The sequence below is a fragment of the Pistacia vera genome, unplaced genomic scaffold (assembly GCF_008641045.1).
Source record: "Pistacia vera cultivar Batoury unplaced genomic scaffold, PisVer_v2 Contig276, whole genome shotgun sequence".
Lineage (NCBI taxonomy): Eukaryota > Viridiplantae > Streptophyta > Magnoliopsida > Sapindales > Anacardiaceae > Pistacia > Pistacia vera.
The window spans coordinates 912,434-932,021 of record NW_022196086.1 but is presented as its reverse complement, the minus strand read 5'-3'; the positions used below and the strand labels follow the sequence as shown (position 1 = coordinate 932,021).

Sequence of the window (19,588 nt, the reverse complement as noted above, 5' to 3'; positions counted from 1 at the left end):
AGATCGTCCTGAAGGGTTGTAAAAATCCTTGATAGGTTGTCTTAAAAGTTTATGGCAAAGAGTGAAGAAATCCTAGTGAGTTTGCTTAAATTTGTGGCAATAATTACAGAGACATTACAAAATGATTTTGGATGATTTGTTGAGTGCTCTTGAGTCGCAAGAGCAAAGAAGAAAGATGAGTGGTATAGAGACTACTCTATGACCAAGTCCGCAGTCAAGCCAAAGTTTTAGAAATGACTCCAATAGAAGATCGAGGGAGAAGAATCCTTAGCATGTAACAGCTTGAAGGTGAAGAATTTGCAGATGATAATCTGCAAGAATGCCGACGACAGATCGAGCGAGGGACTCTGAAGATTTCCTGAGACTCCAGTTGAAACTTGGAGGTAGATGAAGAATTGCATCATGATTGTCCAAGTTGAGGAAAAAGCCAACACTCTAAGCATAAAAGTGGTAGGCTATAGCTGTTAAGAAAGGAGGAGTAAGTTTGACGATGAGGTTGAAAACGCCATTTTTTATGATATAGAAGTTAGGAAAAGAACTCTATAATCCGAAAGTGAAGTGCCATGAAAGCAACAAGTGTGGCAACAAGAGTGGCTCAAGGTGCTGTCGAGTTGGCTGCAAAGCAGCAAGAGTGGCCGCAAGTTTGTTAGCAAGAGTGGCTACAAGGTTGTTGTATTGGCAGCAAGGCAGCAATTTTGGCTACAAGTTTGGCATAAAAGCCTGGAGGCATGAAGAGCCTTGAAGTAATGAAGAAGATATGCTTTGGAGTTCACTACCAAAAAGATTAAAAGATTCATGTTTGAAATTGAATCCTTCTTAGAAGATGAAAATAACACAAGATTGGTACAAGAAGACTGCAAGATGGAGAAAAGTAGAAGTAAAGATGAGTTTTCTGAGAACATATCAGAAACCCATCGCCGTGGTCTGCGGTAGTAAAAATGGTTTACCAGATCGCAAAGATAAGAAGATTTGATCATCAGTTTTTGAATGATTAATGAAGTTACAACTGATGAAACTAATGTTTAGTCATATGATATTATCAGTTCAGTTACATTGAACCATCAAGGTAGTTTTGTGATGTTATCCCTTACAAATTTATAAAACGGATTGATGTAGGGTTGTATTATGACTTGTGTATGAGATTTTAATAAATAAATTATTTTCTGTGAATTTTCATCTTTATGAAATTAGAAGCCAGAGACTTGATTATCTTGGCTTCTAATTTCCAACCGTGAGGCGAGTTGGGATATTCTTGTATGAAAAGAAATAGAAGTGGGTTTGAGCTTACTTCAATCTCTTTTAGTGATACGTGGGGTTAATTACACTTGTTTTTTTCAAGAAATGCATTAGAAAACTGGAACCAAGAAAAGGTTTCTCATGTGCTATAGTTATGTTGCATACTGTGGAGAAATTCTACAAAACCCAGTTCCAAATTTGCATTTTTAAAGGGTGCCCTGTTTTCTTATAAAATGGATGTCTCTAAGTCACTAGAAGAAAACCTATATGAATTCTTAAAAATGACATTGACATTGAAAGGAACTGATCAGGAATTAGAGGATTCGAGTCTTGCATGATCTTTCTCATGCAGGTAGGAAACTTGTGTCCTTAGAAAAATTTCTGGAATTCCTTCAAGCTTGAGTAAAGCATCTTCATTTTAAGTACTATAAAAATGAAGCCTATGATGCTTTAAGCCTTTAACAAAGGCTCCTCAAAACTGGTGAGAATATCCTACGCAGCTGGACCATCAAATCGACAATGCAAGTCATGCCATGGTTGTCTTGGACCACCACAACTAGGCTTCTGCTTAGGGTATAACAGAAATATTGATAAAAAAATTGAAAGAAAACAGAAAACCTTGGCAAACAAATAATAGTAAATTGAATAAGATATCATTTTTCCTTCACTTCTGTTAAAACTCAAGCTTAAGGAAGAGCCCAACCCAAAAGGCCAACCTGATAGGTGGGACAGCCCCTAGGCTTAAGTATCACACTTGGTGGGTGTGAAATCCCAATGTGGGATCTTAACATTGCACATCCACGACGTCTTTCACTCTATCAACATTGACCCAATAACCCTTTCCCCCTTTGGGTAGCTTCACTCACCTATCAGTTATTTGATGCAGCACCCCCTTCCAAGGAAAGCACATTGCACCTCAATCTAGCTCATAAGTAGGGCTTTCCACACCCAACTCTCAACGAGAGCACCAATGTTAGAATTCACACCTTAGGAAGAGTCTAACCCAAAAGACTGGCCTGATAGGTGGGAGGGTCCCTAGGCTTAAGTACCACACTTGGTGGTTGTGAGATCCCAATGTGGGATCCTAACAACTTCTTATCTCTTTTGACTTCATGAGCTTCTTGTTATGCACTTAGTAAAACATCGGATTCTAATAGAACTTCAATTATATTATAAAATCAAGAATACTTAAAAAACCTGTGATAGAACTTGAAATTGACTTTAAAAAAAGCTTCCCTTAATCTCATAACATAGCAAACAATTGACAATAATAGTAAGGTATTTACATAGTGACAAGTTGAGTAATTATAAAGAAACTTATAACAAGTAATATCAAAGGTTTCCTTATAGTGACAAAATCATACAAATGAGATGTGGATTAAGCAAATGGAACATAGGTTAAATGTTTATCGGAAATGAAGAGTTATGAAAGTCATCTTTGTGCAGTGTTTCTGATGTACGAAAAAGAGGATGTTTTGGAGTATCATATCGACCCTTGCATGAATCAAGACCTCCAACGAAGGAGATAATCTTCCCTTTTAGTTGTCCAGCATCAGCATCCACGGTCACAGTTTTCAGGTGAGGTGTATTGATAGCAGCTACTTGAAAGTAAAATGTTCAATTTTTTTTTTTTTTTTACAAAGGGTTAAAGCAAATACAAATTTTGGATATTATATATGTAGATCTATCTAAATATGAAGTATGCACTATATATGCGAAGTAAACTTAGGTCACTAGCAACTGATATGAATTACCTAATAAAGTATTTATGATAAGATAGTCATTTGCAACATTTATATGAGGAAAAACAAAAAGAACTAAAACTGAAAACAAAGATAATGAAATCATAATGTTACCACTGCACTTTTTGCCTGCGGTTCAATTTTGATGGACATATATACATAATCCAGATGACAAACAAACAATATTAGTATAATGAGAAGTAGCACAGTTGGCAAACATTAGACTCATCTATTGAAATCTCCGCAATTTGGAGATAGTATTGCAAGGCAATTATAGCACACGAGAAAACCTTTTCTTTGGTTCCAGTTTTTCTAATGCATTTCTTGAAAGAAAATAAGTGTAATTAACCCCACCTCATCACTATAAAAGAGATTGAACAGTAAGCTCAAACCCATTTTCGTTATTTTTTGCTATATAGCACAAATATCCCAACTCGCCTCACGGTTGGCAATTAGAAGCCAAGATTATCAAGTCTCTGGCTTCTAATTTCATAAAGATGAAGAAGTGCAGAGAAAATAATTTCATTTATTAAAAAATCTCATACACAAGTCATAATACAACCCTACATTCAGTCCCTTTTTATAGATTTGTAAAGGGATAACATCACAAAACTACCTTGATGATTCATATGTAACTGAACATGATAATATCATATGACTAAACATCAGTTTTCATCAGTTGTAACTTCATTAATCATTCAAAACTGATTGATCAAATCGTCTTATTCTTTGCGATCGCGGCAATAACCATTTTTACTACCGCAGACCGCAGCGATGGGTTCTCTGATATCTTCTCAGAAAACTTCATCTTTACTTCTACTTTGCTGCCAATCTTGCAGTCTTCTTCGCTACCAATCTTGCAGTCTATTTTCATCTTCTACCAGAAGGATTCAATTTCCAACACTCCTTGAATCTTTTTAATCTTTTTGGTAGTGAACTCCAAAGATATGCTTCTTCATTACTTCAAGGCTCTTCATGCCTCCATGGCTTATCATGCCAAACTTGCAGCCAAAATTGCTGCCTTGCTGCCAATCCTGCAACCAACCTTGTAGCCACTCTTGCTACCAAACTTGCAACCACTCTTGCTACTTTGCAGCCAACTCGACAGCCGACCTTGCAGCCACTCTTGCTGCCACACTTGCTGCTTTCATGGCACTTCACTTTCTGATTATAGAGTTCTTTGCCTAACTTCTATATCCAATAAACATTGCGCTTTCAACCTCATCGTCAAACTTACTCCTCCTTTCTTTAACAGCTACAGCCTACCACTCTTTCATGCTTAGAGTGTTGGCTTCTTTTCCTCAACCTTGCAGACAATCATGCTGCAATTCTTCATCTACCTCCAAGTTTCAACTGGAGTCTCAGGACATCTTTAGATTCCTCTCGCCGATCCTGTCGCCGGAATTCTTGTAGATTATCATCCTGCAAATCTTCTTCACCTTCAAGCACGTTACATGCTAAGGATTCTTCTCCCTCCGATCTTCCTATTGGAGTCATTTCTAAAACCTTTGGCTTGACTGCAGCCTTGGTTCATAGAGTAGTCTCTATACCACTCATCTTTCTTCTTTGCTCTTGCGACTCAAGAACACTCAACAAATCATCCAAAATCATTTTTGTAATGTCTCTGTAATTATTTGCCACAAATTTAAGGCAAACTCACTAGGATTTTCTCCACTCTTTGCCATAAACTTTTAAGACAAACTTACAAGGATTTTTCACAACCCTTCAGGAAGATCTTACTCCTCGCCGAATTCATTCGCAAAATTCAGCAATCTCTCACATCTCTCACAGGTCCCTTGAGATAAAGGACTCTGATACCATTTGCTGTAAATTAGAACCCAAGAAAATTAAGTCTCTGGCTTCTAATTTCATAAAGATGAACAAGTGCAGAGAAAACAATTTCATTTATTAAAAAATCTCATACACAAGTCGTAATACAACCTTACATTCAGTCTTTTTATATAGATTTATAAAGTGATAACAACATAAAACTACCTTAACGGTTTAGATGTAACTGAACATGACGACATCACATGACTAAACATCAGTTTTCATCAGTTCATTAACCCTTCAAAACTGATTGATCAAATCTTCTTCTTCTTTGTGATCGCGCAGCAACCATTTTTACTACCGCGGGCCGCAACGATGGGTTCTCTGATATGTTCTCACAAAACTGCTTCTTCACTTCTACTCTGCTGCCAATCTTGCAGTCTTTTTTGCTACTAATCTTGCAATCTATTTTCATCTTCTACCAGAAAGATTCAATTTCCAACACTCACATTCCTTCTGTTCTCACAAGTACAACAATATACAGTTAAGCTGTCATCAAGTGCAAACAAGTTCAGTCGTCCTTTTGAAGGGAACTTAACACGTTAACACTTTTATCTGATGAAGCTGCACAAATGCATGGATTAAGAAATAGAAAAGGATAACCACCATTGGGTGGCCCAGTGGTCAATTAAGACTCTTAAGTATATTACTTAAGAAGTTTCGAGTTCGATCCATCTGGGTTGTTAATAGAGGTGACCACTGAGAGTATTTACTTGATTATCAACTTTAGGACTATGAAAGATTAGTTGAAATATGTGTAAGATGGGATCACACAAAAAAAAGAAAAAAAAAAAGGGGAAATAGACAGGATTCTGACAAGCAAAACCTTGGACCATATTTTATAACAATTAGCTTGTAAAAATATATCCAGTGCCTAATTATATCGAACCTGCTTTGTGACCCAGTTATGTCCTTTTCCAAGAGATCGAGGGCAAAATATGATTTGCACTGAAGAATGTTTGAAAAAACGTCGAGTCTCCTCATCTCTAGTGTCCATGATCTCTTCCTACAAATCATATAAATTATATGCTTTATGACAAGGAAACGGAATTAATTAAGCAGTTTCTATTTTGAAGAGATAATAAAAAATATGCAAGTATATAATTGATCATTGCTACGGCTAGATTATGGGAAAACAATAAAAAAAACCATATTGAAGTTCATCAAATCTAAAGCAATATTACACATTGAAATAAATATATGCAAACAAATCTAAAGTATGAGAAAAATTTGCCGGCATATTATTCAAGATTAAAGTTCAAATAAGAAATAAATAAAGTATCCTCGGTTTCTTACTCTATTATGTCCCAACATGCTAAAAGAGGTAGGATCATCCCACACAAGTAGCAGCAGATCTTAACACCTTGCTTTGACTTAATTTTGAGAAGATCCCCTAAACTGTAAGTGTTATTACCATTCCGAACTAGTCTGAGTGTGTGATTCAAAGACCACCCTGCAATGTAAATCAAATGACGAGCCTCACTTATAGCATCATATATGTCCTGCCAACAACTTGCCTGATTAAACTCCATTCCACCATCAAGTTTCAAATTGGGAAGGCAACCATCTTGAATATGAGCATCTTAATAGAGTGTAACTTTACAACCTCTCCTAAGAGGAAAGTATGTACCACGGACTCCATTGTCGTCGGGACCTGAAACTACTCCCTTTTTGTGAAGACTCGGATCCTGAATAGGAGCATACTGAAATGATAAACAGCTCCTTAGGGTTGTCCATTGTTAAGGATAGGAAATTCTCCCTAAATTTTTGTACCTGAGCATAATTGCTCCACAGGTATCCCCACAGCGCCCACAATTTCGGAGGCAACAACATAACTTTCTTTCAAAACAAGGTGAACTTCTGCAACATAATGAGCAACAGGAGCATTAAAATGCTGCATCCAAACCGGCTCTTGGCTTTTACCAATGCGAAAGTCCTCCCAACAGCACCAGAAATGGAGAGTGTGACATAGGACCACTATTGTTCCTCAGACTTATGACCTATTTTGCTGCTACCTTGCATTAATGTCAAATGCTTTCCAAGTCTCTGTGAACATATCAATGTTGGGGAGGTTCTTAGCTCTTCACCCAACATCTAAATTCCCATGTAAAAGCATAACTTGAAGACTCATTGGTGGTCTTAAATGGCAAATCTTGTTGGCCCTGACCATGATGTGAGCCTCCAAATGACTATTTCACCATAAACCGGATGTTCCTCCATTTCAATAATAAGCCAAGTTTACTAGATAGGAGTTATTCAATCTTTATGCTTCTAAAAAGTAATAACAAATGAGATTGTCTTTTGTGCTGATTGAACAAATATCAAACTAACGGAAGCACGAAAAAGAGACAGAAACAAGCAACAAAATTACAAGATGTAAATAATATTTTATTAGGCAATAAACTCATTCAGTCAGACCATGAATCAACAAGTGGTTATCACCAGCGAAACAAATAGCTCAAGAATGAAACTGGGAGGCTCTTTGCAAGCAAAATCTTGGCATTTATGACACAAAACAGTGAGAAAATGACTACCTTGACGAGATGATAACCAAGTGGCTGGATTTAAAATGTAAAAACTGAGACGACAGATAGATATTGTGGTGTCAGTGGTGAGGCTGCAAGTAGCTACTGCCCATGTGATACAATTATAGAGTAAACGACATTTTCTATCAAGGTTTTGCAAATTAGAGTGGTACCCCCGGTTTCATAATTTCCAGATTCCCACGCTTAAAGGATGGCGTTTCATTTCTTTTAACCGTTGAAGGTTAAAATGGTCATTTAACATTTTCACTTCTAAAAACATTCTCTCACCCAGTCGGCACTTCCAAATCAACCACAGTCAACTTCCAAACAACCTTTAATCTAAATTTCCTTTCAAAAATCTCCGAAACAAACACCAATCAAATCCAAAAATCGTGAAAACCTAAGGGAAGAGAGGCGGCCGGAAAATGGCCGGTGACCAGGATTTGGGATGTTGGGGGTTTTAGAAAGGGAATGTCGGTGGTGAAAAAGGTGGTGGTGGGGGGAATTTCCGATGATGGGAGGAACCATAATTTTGTTGGGGAAGCACGATAATTACGCAAAACCCTAAGGGGTTGGCGGCGCCGGTCAGCGTGCAATTGTGGTGGAGGAGTTTGGGGGTTTTGGATGGGGGACTCCGGTGAGGCTAATGGTGGAATCGGGGGCGATTGTTGACGACGGACTTGACCGGAAAAGCTTGAAACTCGTGGGCAAGAGGGATTGGCAGCTAAAAGCTAGGGAGGAATGGATATGCCGGGGTAAGGCTGCAGCCGGCTGGAAGTCCGGCCAATGGGGACAGGCGTTGGGCGCTAGCGCTGGACGAGCGCTCACGCAAATGGCAAGGCAGTTCTCTTGGGAAATCTGTCGAACCGGTGGTGTGCATGTGCCAGCAGCTGAAAAAAATCAATCTTCCCAACTCGTCCAAAACCCAGAAAATCGAAAAACAGCACTCCAAAAAACACTCAATCAACCTCCAAACATAAACCCGACACTCAATCTCCAATCAAGAAATAGACAACCACCAAAATTACAGAAAAGGCCAACGGCAGTGGAAAAGAGGAGCGGAGATGAAGAAGAAGAGGGTCTAAGGGCAGTTTGGTAAAAACATATGTTGCTATTCTGTCTAAACTCATCCGTCACTAAGACGTCCATTTACGGGTGGGAATCTGAAATTTATGAAACCAGGAGTACTAAGCTAGAATTTCACTAAACCTTGCGTGGGAACGTGTTGTTTTCACTAAACCTTGCGTGGGAACGTGTCGTTTTCTCTACAATTATAATACCAAGTTGACTTGGAGTAGACTTTGGAAAAAAAAAATATATGTAACCATCAACAGACCAAGTAAAACCCTTTGGTATTGATGTAGAATAGTGTTCTTGATATTGATGGTCTTTGGTTTGGCGTGGAATAGTAATAGTGTAGGGACGCAGAAACTTCTTCCGGGAAATTTTCAATATTAATGATAATGAAATTCCTGTATTTATATAATATAATAATTTTATTATCTGTTGTTGTCGATCAACTGCTCATTGATTATAGGTTAATTTAACCATTCAAATATAACCGAAGATAGGCATTGTATTTAGTATATGGGCAGCGGCCACCGGGGTTTGGCTTTGTGGAAATATTGACAAGGTAGTAGGAATAGGTAAGTGGAAGCAGAAAGGTGAGAGTGGAAGCCCAATGAGAAAGGAGAGTTGATATTAACTGTTTATCAATTACTTCTTAATTTTGGTCATTCACTTCATATAGATTTCATTGAAGATTTTAAACTTCTTAATTTGTGTTGATAGATGAGCTAGTTAACTCCCCTGGCTGCGGGAATCTTTGGTCAGATGCAATTGTTGTATAATAATCAAATATTTGTACATAAACTAGGCAGAAAATGTACACACAAGGAGATAAACAACGAAGAAAGAAGCTCAACCACATACATCCTACTAAATTATTAACAATAATGATTGGAAAATATGTAAGTGTAACTATAACTATTTGTAGTACGATTATATAAAGACCATATTGTCTTGGAGTTTAATTAAGCTTATTAAGGACATAAACAATATTTAATAATGTAATAGATATTTAATAAAAATGTTAGACAAAAGTGTTTATGAGAATGTTAAAAAATTAAACATATTCAATAAACATCAATCTAAATATATTATAATCTTAATTAACAAAAACTATAAATAACCATTTCTATTACAAATTTAAAAAGACTTTCATAACATTACTAATTAAACAAGATCCATGTCGAACTATATAAATGTTTTATAACCATATTGTCAAACCACAATTAACTGTTTAACTAATATATTATGACATCATCATGACATCTTTGACTTGGATATTTAACAAAATATTTATTATCTTTTCTTTTAAAATTGTAACAATAAGATTTTATTATTATTAAATCACCGTATTTATTTATTATAATATCTCAATTCATATTCCAACTGTTTGTGTCCTATTCACATTTAAATAATACAAATCAATATATATTCTTATGTGAATTAACAAAATTTTAATTACAATGATCAATAAAACACAAACAATATATAATAGATATTTAATAAGAATATTAGACAACAATAATTATGAGAATGTTAAAGAATTAAACATGTTCAACAAACATCAGTCTAAATATAGTATAACCTAAATTCATTCCTATGACATATTTAAAAAAATTTCATTCCATTATTAATTAAATCAAAGCACACGCCGAACCATATAAGTTTCTTAAAACTATCTTATCGAACCATCATTAGCTACCTAACTAATATATTAAATTATCATCATCACATTTCTGACTTGCATACTTAGCAAAATGTTTATTACGTTTTTCTTTAATATTATGCGAATAGTCTACTGGCGTTTCGTATTGTCTTATCCAAAGAGTTATTAACACGTTTTCAATCGATATGTTTATTTATTATCAGTTGTCTATTCAGTTTCCACCTCTTTGTATCCTATTCTCCTATGAATATTACTCTGACATTAATAACTCATTTAAATTTCTTCAAATATTATACACCTTCATTGTTCATTTCTTCTCCCCAAGTTAATTTGACAATGGTTGACAAAACATCACAACCAAAAGAGTCTACTATGAATATCAGCACCAACCTCAACAACGATAATTCTCCACCAAAGCAACTAGAAGGTATGGATGTTCCAACTTTTTGTATCCTATTCTCCAATAAATATTACTACGATATTAATCACTCATTTAGATTGCTTCAAATAACGTCAACAACAATAACTCTCCACCAAAGGAACTAAAAGGTATGAACACAAAATTACAAAATGTCAAATGAAACAGTTATACATATTTGTAGGAATATAAAACCCATTAAAAAAACCTTTTTTGGTATGCTGAAAGTTCGTTTCATCATTATATTTACAAATTCATGTTACAGTTTTCATATATTTATAAAATTTGATTGTATTTTGTTTCCCCAATTGATTTAGCTATTGTTCAAGCAATGCCAGAATTGAAGGACATTCTTAAAAAAGTTTACGCTAATTTAGACGATCTACATGCTACTAGACATAAATTCAGAAGTCATTGACCAGATATTAAAAATCATGCAATTTGCCATGGACATTATCTATAATATAAACAGAAGGGACTATGCATTTGCAGCAGAGGAAGTGAACAAATATAAGAGAAATAGGAAATAAACACCACCTACATCATCCAAACCGACTTCACAATGTCAAAAACCGATGTACTTATTTCCTTTTTAATAAAAGTATTATTCTCTATGTTTGATTCTCAATGTTACTCATTGGTTGATTGACATTTGGTACTCATTTTGTGGGTGTACAATTGTTGCTTGAATTGACACCTTGGATTAACAGTTTAATGGGCCTACTAAAATTTCTCCATCTTGACATGTTGGTTTTGAATTAATTGCTTCACCTTCACACTTTGAATGAGTATTAATAATAATTATATAAGTACATTATATTGGCATTCCAAAAGTCTAACCATTTTGACATGTCGGATGTGTATTAATAATAATTGTATAAGTGCATTCAAATGTCTAAACAAAAACATAATAATATTAGAGCTAGTCTCTTCATATTCTGTTTTGTAGCTCTACAATTACTTCATATTGACAAGTTGGATGTATGGTTTAATGACATCTTCCTATAATTGATATTAATAATTATATAGGTACAACTTTATCAATTTTATCTTAACGCAACTTTATATTATCAATTATGTCTTAATCTAATTAGTTACTTTTGTTAGATTAAATTTGTTTATAATCTATTTCAAGAACATTAAATCAATACTAGTGCAATTAGCGGCCCAATGTCTGATTTTCTTTTAATTTTTTAGGTAATTGTACATGGTTGATATCATATATAACGTGAAAATATTAAATATCCTATAAAAATGTTACCATGAATGATAATTGGAAAGTTATTAAATACATTTTTATTTTTATTTTTTAAATTTTGCAGTAATGGAGAGAATAAACTTACCCAAATAACGAGATTTATAGAACAACGTTCAAAAGTTGTCCTTAGGTGAACTGAAAAGTTATAATAGAGGTAACATTTCTTATTGTATCATAACAAAAATATTAAACTCTACATCTAATTTTTTATTTTCATTTCCATTTCAAACTCAAAATTTAGATTCACGAGACAATGAAATAAAAGAAATAAATCTATTTTATTTATTAAAAAATAAAGCAATAATAATTACATTTTTTTTATTTAATTCCCCTTATAAAAAAGAAATTAATATATTTTATGTGATGGCTAATTATGCTAGCGGATTAATAATTATTTTTTTATACAAATATGAAGTGTTCTGAAAATCGGATCGGACCGATTCGACCGTCGACTAGCCATTTGTCCGGTCTAAGTCGTAATTAAAACCATAAGTAACATTTAACTCGGATTGGGTTGGATTTCATCCGTCAAAATGATAGTGAAAGCCGGTCCAATCAGCTCAGTAAAAAAACCGAGTCACCTAGAAAGAACCAATCTTCATCTTCATCTTCACTCCTAAACCTCTCTAATGCTCATAACTTCTCCATTTCAGTCTTCACCAAGAAAATTTTCACCAAATCTATAAAATGAACCCCAACTTTCCCCTACCTTTTTATCCACAAGCCTCCACTAGGTTCCTTCTCCAATGGATTCTACTTTCATTTCTCCCTCACTTCCCTCTCCGTTCGTTGCTTTCAGTCTTCCCCCATGAAAATTAATTGTTGCTTTTTTTTATTTATTTATTGATAAAACAAAAGCCACCAAATCTATAAAACGACCCCTAACTTTCCCCTAACCTTTTTATCCACACGCCTCCCCTCGGTTCCTTCTCCCATGGATACTAATTTCATTTCTTCCTCACTTCCCTCTCTGTTCATTGCTTTTAGTCTACCCTATAAAAATTAATTGCTGCTATTTTACTTTTTTTTTATTGATAAAAGAGAAGCTTGGATATTTGAAATTTAAAGGGGTTGGGGAGATATGTAATGAAAAGAAATTAATTAGTGAGAGAGAATAAGTGAAAATCTAGTTAATAATTGGTGCATGCAATTATATATATAAACTTGTTTCCGTAGAAAGGTGTAGGGTAAGGAAGTTGAACGCGTTTGGCTCAGGAAATTTTTTATTATTGAAAAGATAAAATTACCACTGAGATAGAATGGGGAATGTTATACTAATATGCTTGGTTGTATTGGTGAGTATAAATAATTAATATCTTTGGTTGAAATAAATAAAATATTATCGGAGGCGTAATCTTAATTTTACCCTTAACTATTAACAATTTTGGACAATAATGCCCTTGTTTTAAAAACAATTTACAAAAATATTCATGAACTACTTTATCCTTATATAGAAAATTTGTAGGACATAAATACCCTTGAACTTGAAAAAAATTACGCAAAACTAGTGGCCGAATCTGGCCAACCGTGAGTCGATCTGTTTGAAAACGGCCAAATATGTTGATTTCGGTCGTTAAAAATGGCCAGATCTCTGGCCGTTAGTGACAGCTAGATCTTTGGCTGTTAACGACGGCTAGAGTAGCGCACGGTTGGCTATATCAGGCCGGTCGTGTGCCGTTATGACCATTATTGCTGCGACTGACGGTGGTGGCCGACAGTGGCTTGGGATGAGTGGAGGTGATTTTGTTAGAAATTAAACTTTTATGTGGCTGTGGTATTTTAGCTAAATCTCAAATGTAGGGGGTTAAGAGAACTGGTTCAAAAAATAATATTATATTAATATTTAAAAAGGAGGGCAATTTAATAATCTATATAACATACTCACCCTCATTTATTCCTTCCAACCAAACATTTCAATATAACATCCCCACCAATTTATTCCAGCCTAACCAAATATATTTCTCTAAACATTCTCAATTCATCTAGGGGTGAGCATGGGTAAAGTGTAGAACCAGAATGACCCCATTAGGGTCCAATTCTGGTTCTAGAAAATTGGAACCAGGAATTCCTAGGTCCGATTCTGGTTCCAACACTGCAAAAACCAAGAATTAGAACCGAGATCGAAACCAAGGTCCAAATACTCGAGTAGGACTAGGACTAAATTGTAATTTTTGTAAACTATTGGAATTTTCTAAAAAGTAGGGGTAATTAAAAATAAATGGGGTATCCGAAACTAGAATTGGAACCTATGTTTCAGGTTCCAGTTCCGTTTCTGGTTCCTTCAAAAAACTTAGGATACCCAGAACCGCTTACCCCTACCAGTAATCTTCGATATTATTTTTTAATTTTAGCTATAATAATAATAATAAAAACAAAACGGTAAAAATATTCACGAACGAAGCCTTAAAAAAAATTACAGTTTGACCATTCTCTCTCCTAACTCAAAATTATATTAATTAAATTTAAATTTAAATTAAATAGAAAAAAAATCATAAATGATACATGAATGATACATGATTGAAAACATAATTTCTTATTTATTGTATTTCTCCGTTTTTGGTATTTGAACTTCGAAAACAATCGAATATAACTTAAAATTACCATAATCATAATATTATCAAACAAACTGAAGTCGCAAAACACATAATTAACACGAATAATAGTATTTTAGGAGATGTGAAACAAGAGAACAAGCAAATAGGGATGGGGTCAAGTGGTGAGATTTTCGCGAATGTCTGGAATGGCATAAATGAGCCCAATTGTTGCCACCCACATCTGGAATGTTTCAGAGCCAGGAAGAGGCTTCACGTTGCCAGTTGGATCGACTTCAATTGGGTATTTCAGAAGGTGAGCCTTCATTTCTGTTACTCATCAACTTTATATCGTTCCCAATTAAGTTCACCCAAGGATCTTACTCTTCTTACACATTCCACACTCTCTGGTGAATTGAACATCCATTCTCCTTTCTCCAATATGCTCTGCCCAAAGTGACTTCTATATCCATACACCTGCACTCATTTCACACCCATTCATTTAACACAAGTATAAAATTATTATAATCAAAGCTGGTATCATTGTGCTTACTTGACCATGTGGACCAGAGGGTTTGCTTGCCCAAGTATGGTGAGGCTGATACGCACCCATAGCTATTTCAGTATCTCTGGTGCCATCTATAGAGCGTTGATTGATATTTGCAGATCCTAATATCACATATTCATCATCTACTATCATACCTTAGAATGAACATATATTTGAAACGTCGGTTTTTCTGACAAAGTTCCTATATTACACAATAGATGAATTAGATGAAAACATACTACTGTATTTGTACTAGGAAATTTTTACCAAGGGAAGATACCTGTGGAGTATTGGCTGCATTGGCACTGTCTACTCCAGCTAATGGCTCACGATTGCCAAGAAAAAATTCAAATAGTCCTGTGGCTCATATACATTCTATATCTGCCTCCACCAGAGCCTCGTAAATTGTTTTATACATCATTTGCATTGTTTATGCTGCAGCAGTAACAATAAATATTACTGAAATGGCAATTCTTCTACTTATCTTGCTTTTTTTGAAAGCCTACCGCCAATAGAGAATCCTCTGAGTGATTCTATTACCACCTTCTGGCCTCATTGGTATAAGAATATTGCAGAAAACCTCTCTTTGCTCGTTTTTGTTGGCAATTTTAAGAGCAATCTCAATTGGTATTAAATTATTTGCACCTGCAAATGAATACCATGTTTTAACTATTAATCATTGATATCTATCCCTTTGACAAAGTTTATACATTCATCTCCTTCTCTATTATTTCTTCCATAATTAAAAGGCATGCTATACTGCTCATTGTTCCTTAGCTCAAAGATTATAGTCCCTCACCTAATTTTTTGTGAGAATCCCAATTAAACGAAGAACCATAAATGTACGATTTTCGATATAAATGAAGTGTTGGGCAGCACGGATCGCCTTGACATACGCTGTATGTATACTCATGTCTATTAGAACATTCCTCCCCAATGCTAGGTTCTGTTACAATGTAGTTAACATGTTATTTCACTAATGATCTCAGTCTCTTATAGATTCATGCAAAATGGAAGATGAAACCAATTTTTTTTTCTCACCATGTTTTGTGCCATCTTTAGGGTCATCTGGAAATCCTTTTACAGAACTTGAATCAATTGATCGGAAAACCTGCAAATATTGTGAAATTTACTCTAATGTAACCAAAAAAAAACATTGACTAATGAATTGAAAATCAAGAGCTGGTTGCTATCTAATATACCTGAACATTCCAAGCCTCTATATCATTCTCATTCAGGTAAGAAATTTCTGTCCTCCCAACAAATTTCTGAATTATTTCAAGCTTGATTAAAGCATCTTCATTTGAAGTACTGCGGTGGCGGCGAAGCCTGTGATGCTTAGAAGCCTCAACCAACGCTCCTCAAAATTGGTGAGAATATCATATGCAGCTGGACCATCAATTCGACAGTGCAAGTCAGCCACGTTGTCTTGGACCAGCAGAACTATTCTTCTGATAAGTAAAACAGATATTGGTCAAAATAAAAGAAATTAAAAAATCTTAGCATACTGAATTGTAAATCGAGCAAAGTATTGAATTTGACTTCTAATAAAAGTATCCTTTCATAACAGTAAAAAATTGAGAAATATTTATCAGAGGATTAAGTAGAAGAAACATGGTTAAATGTTTACCCCAAAAAGAGTTATGAAAGTCATCTTTGTGCACTGTTTTTGATGTACTAAAAGAGGATGTTTGGAGTATCATATCGACCCTTGCATTCAAGACCTCCAATAAAGGAGATAATTTCCTTTTTCGTTGTCCAGCATCGGCATCCACGACCACAGTTTTCTGGTGATGTGTATAGATAGAGCTACCTGAAAGTAGAAAAGTTCGTTTTTTTTTAATTTTTCCCTCAAAGAAGATAAGCAAATATACTAATTTTGGATATTATGTGTGTAGACTATATAAATATGAACTATATACTAACGCATTTCCTCTTTTCACAAGTTATAAAAGCAAGCAGTCATCAACTACAAACAATTTAGCACTCCTTTTGGATTGAACTTTACAGTTTAAAATAGCTATATCCAATGAAGCTGCACAAATTGATTATGAAATTGATAAGCTGGATTGCGACAAGCAAAAGCTTTGACGATACTATATCACAGATAGTTATATCCAGTGCCTAAAGATATCCAACCTGCTTTGCTGCACTGATCCTTTCCAACGATCGGGGGCAAAGTACAACTTGCACTGAAGTTGCTTGAAAAAACGGTGAGCCTCCTCATCACTGGTATCCATATTACCTTCCTAAAAATCAAATAAATCATTCAGTACTTAGTTAAAGGAAACAAACATATGCAATAGCTATCCAACAGATAAGAAGTATGCAACTATTCAATTGATCTTTCCCAATGGCATAACATGGGGAAAATAAAAAAAAATTAATGCCTAGAGCTTGAAAATAGAAAAGCAGCATCAATATGGAAAATTAAAAGATACTCAGTTTTTACCCTTTTATATCCCAAAAGGCTGAAAGAAGTGGTATCCCCCACACAAGTAGCAGCACTCTAACACCTTCCTGTGACTTTGTTTTGAGAAGATCCCCCAAATTGCAATTGTTATTACCATCCCGGACAAGTCTAACGGTATGATCCAAAGACCACCCTGCATGTAAATCAAATGACGGGCCTCACTTATAGCATCATATATGTCCTGCCAACAACTTGCGTGATTAAACTCCACTCCACCATCAAGCTTCAAATTGAAGGCAACCATCTTGAATATGGCATCTTGATAAAGTTCTTTACAACCTCTCCTAGTGGAAAGTATGTACCAGGGACTCCATTGTCATCAGACCTGAAACTACCGTTCCTGTAAAGACTCGATCTGAATAGTGTACTGATTGATAAACTCAAAACAGCTCCTTCATTGCAGGGCTGTCCATTTGAGTTAATGATAGGAAACTCTCCCTCAATTTTTGTACCTGAGCATAGTTGCTCCAGAGGTATTCCCACAGCGCCCACAATTTCGGAAGCAACAACATAACATCTTTCAAAACAAAGTGAACTTCTGCACCGCAATGAGCAACAGGAACACTGAAATGCTGCATCCAAACCGGCTCTTGGCTTTTACAAATACGAAAGTCCTCCCACTACAGCACCAGAATGGAGAGTGTGACATAAGGACCACTTATTGTCTCCTCAGACTTATGACCCTTAATTTTGCTGCTTACCTTGACATTAAGCTTGTCAAATGCTTTTCCAAGTCTTATGAACCATATCAATGTTGGAGGTTCTTAGCTTCATTCACCCAAACATCTAATTCCCATGTAAAAGCATAACTTGTAAAGACTCATTGGTGGTCTTAAATGGCAAATCTTGTTGGCCCTGACCATGATGTAGCCTCCAAATGACATCATTTCACCATAACCGGATGTTCCTCCATTTCATAATAAGCTTCACTATTTATACTAGATAGGAGTTTTCAATCTTTATGCTTCTAAAAAGTAATAACAATGAGATTGTCTTGTTGCTGATTGAACAAATATCAAACTAACGGACTCACAAGCACGAAAAAGAGACAGAAACAAGCAACAAAATTACAAGATGTAAATAAATATTTTATTAGGCAATAAACTCATTCAGTCAGACCACTGAATCAACAAGTTGTTATCACCAGCAAACAATAGCTCAAGAATGAAACTGGGAGGCTCTTTGCAAGCAAAATCTTGGCATTTATGACATAGCTATTGCCCATGTGATACAATTATTGAGAAAACGACCCGTTCCTACCCGAGGTTTTGCAAATTAAAGTGGTACCCCTGGTTTCATATTTCCATATCCACCTTAAGGGATGGCGTTTCATTTCTTTTAACCGTTGAAGGTTAATTGGTCATTAACATTTTCACTTCTAAAAATTCTCTCACCCAGCACTGCTGCCGCCGCTCCGATCTTGGTCCATCTCCGCCTCAAACACTTCCAAATCAATCACAATCAACTTCCAACAACGTTTAATCTAAATTTCCTTTCAAAAATCTCCGAATAAACACCAATCAAATCCAAAATCGTGAAAACCTAAGGGAAGAGAGGCGGCCCAAATGGCCGGTGACCGGGATTTGGGATGTTGGGGGTTTTAGAGAGGGAACTCGGTGGTGACAAGGTGGTGGTGGGAATTTCCGATGAAGGGAGGAACCATAATTTTGTTGGGGAAGCGCAATAATTATGCAAAACCACCAAATTACACAAAGGCCAACAGTGAAAAAGAGAGGGGAGATGAAGAAAAGAGGGTCTAAGCAGTTTGGTAAAAACATACTTTTCTATTCTGTCTAACTCATCCGTCCCTAAGACATCCATTTACGGGTGGGAATCTGAAACTTATGAAACCAGGGTACCAAGCTAGGATTTCACTAAACCTTGCGTGGGAAGGTGTCGTTTACTCTACATTATATACCAATTTGACTTGGAGTAGACTTGGAAAAAAAATTATGTTAACCATCAACCAGACCAAGTAAAACTCTTTGGTATTGATGTAGAATAGTGTTCTTTTAGTGTATGTCTTTGGTTTGGCGTGGAATAGTAATATGTAGGAGGCAGAAACTCCTTCAGGAAATTTCAATATTAATGATAATTGAATTCCTGTATTCATATATATAATTTTATTATCTGTTGTTGTCGATCAACTGCTCATTGATATAGGTTTTTCCCATTCAATATAACCGAGATAGGCATTGTATTTAGTATATGGGCAGCGGCCACCGGGTTTGCTTTGGGAAATATTGACAAGGTAGTAGGAATAGGTAAGTGGAAGCAGAAAGGTGGAGTGGAAG

The 19,588-nt window shown here is 35.5% G+C and overlaps 2 pseudogenes; both read right to left on the bottom strand.

The window, feature by feature from the left end:
- Positions 1-2,634: 2,634 nt before the first annotated feature.
- On the bottom strand, positions 2,635-7,861 carry LOC116133861 (annotated as a pseudogene).
- A 6,591-nt stretch (positions 7,862-14,452) lies between these two features.
- Positions 14,453-18,723, bottom strand: LOC116133860 (annotated as a pseudogene).
- Positions 18,724-19,588: the final 865 nt, after the last annotated feature.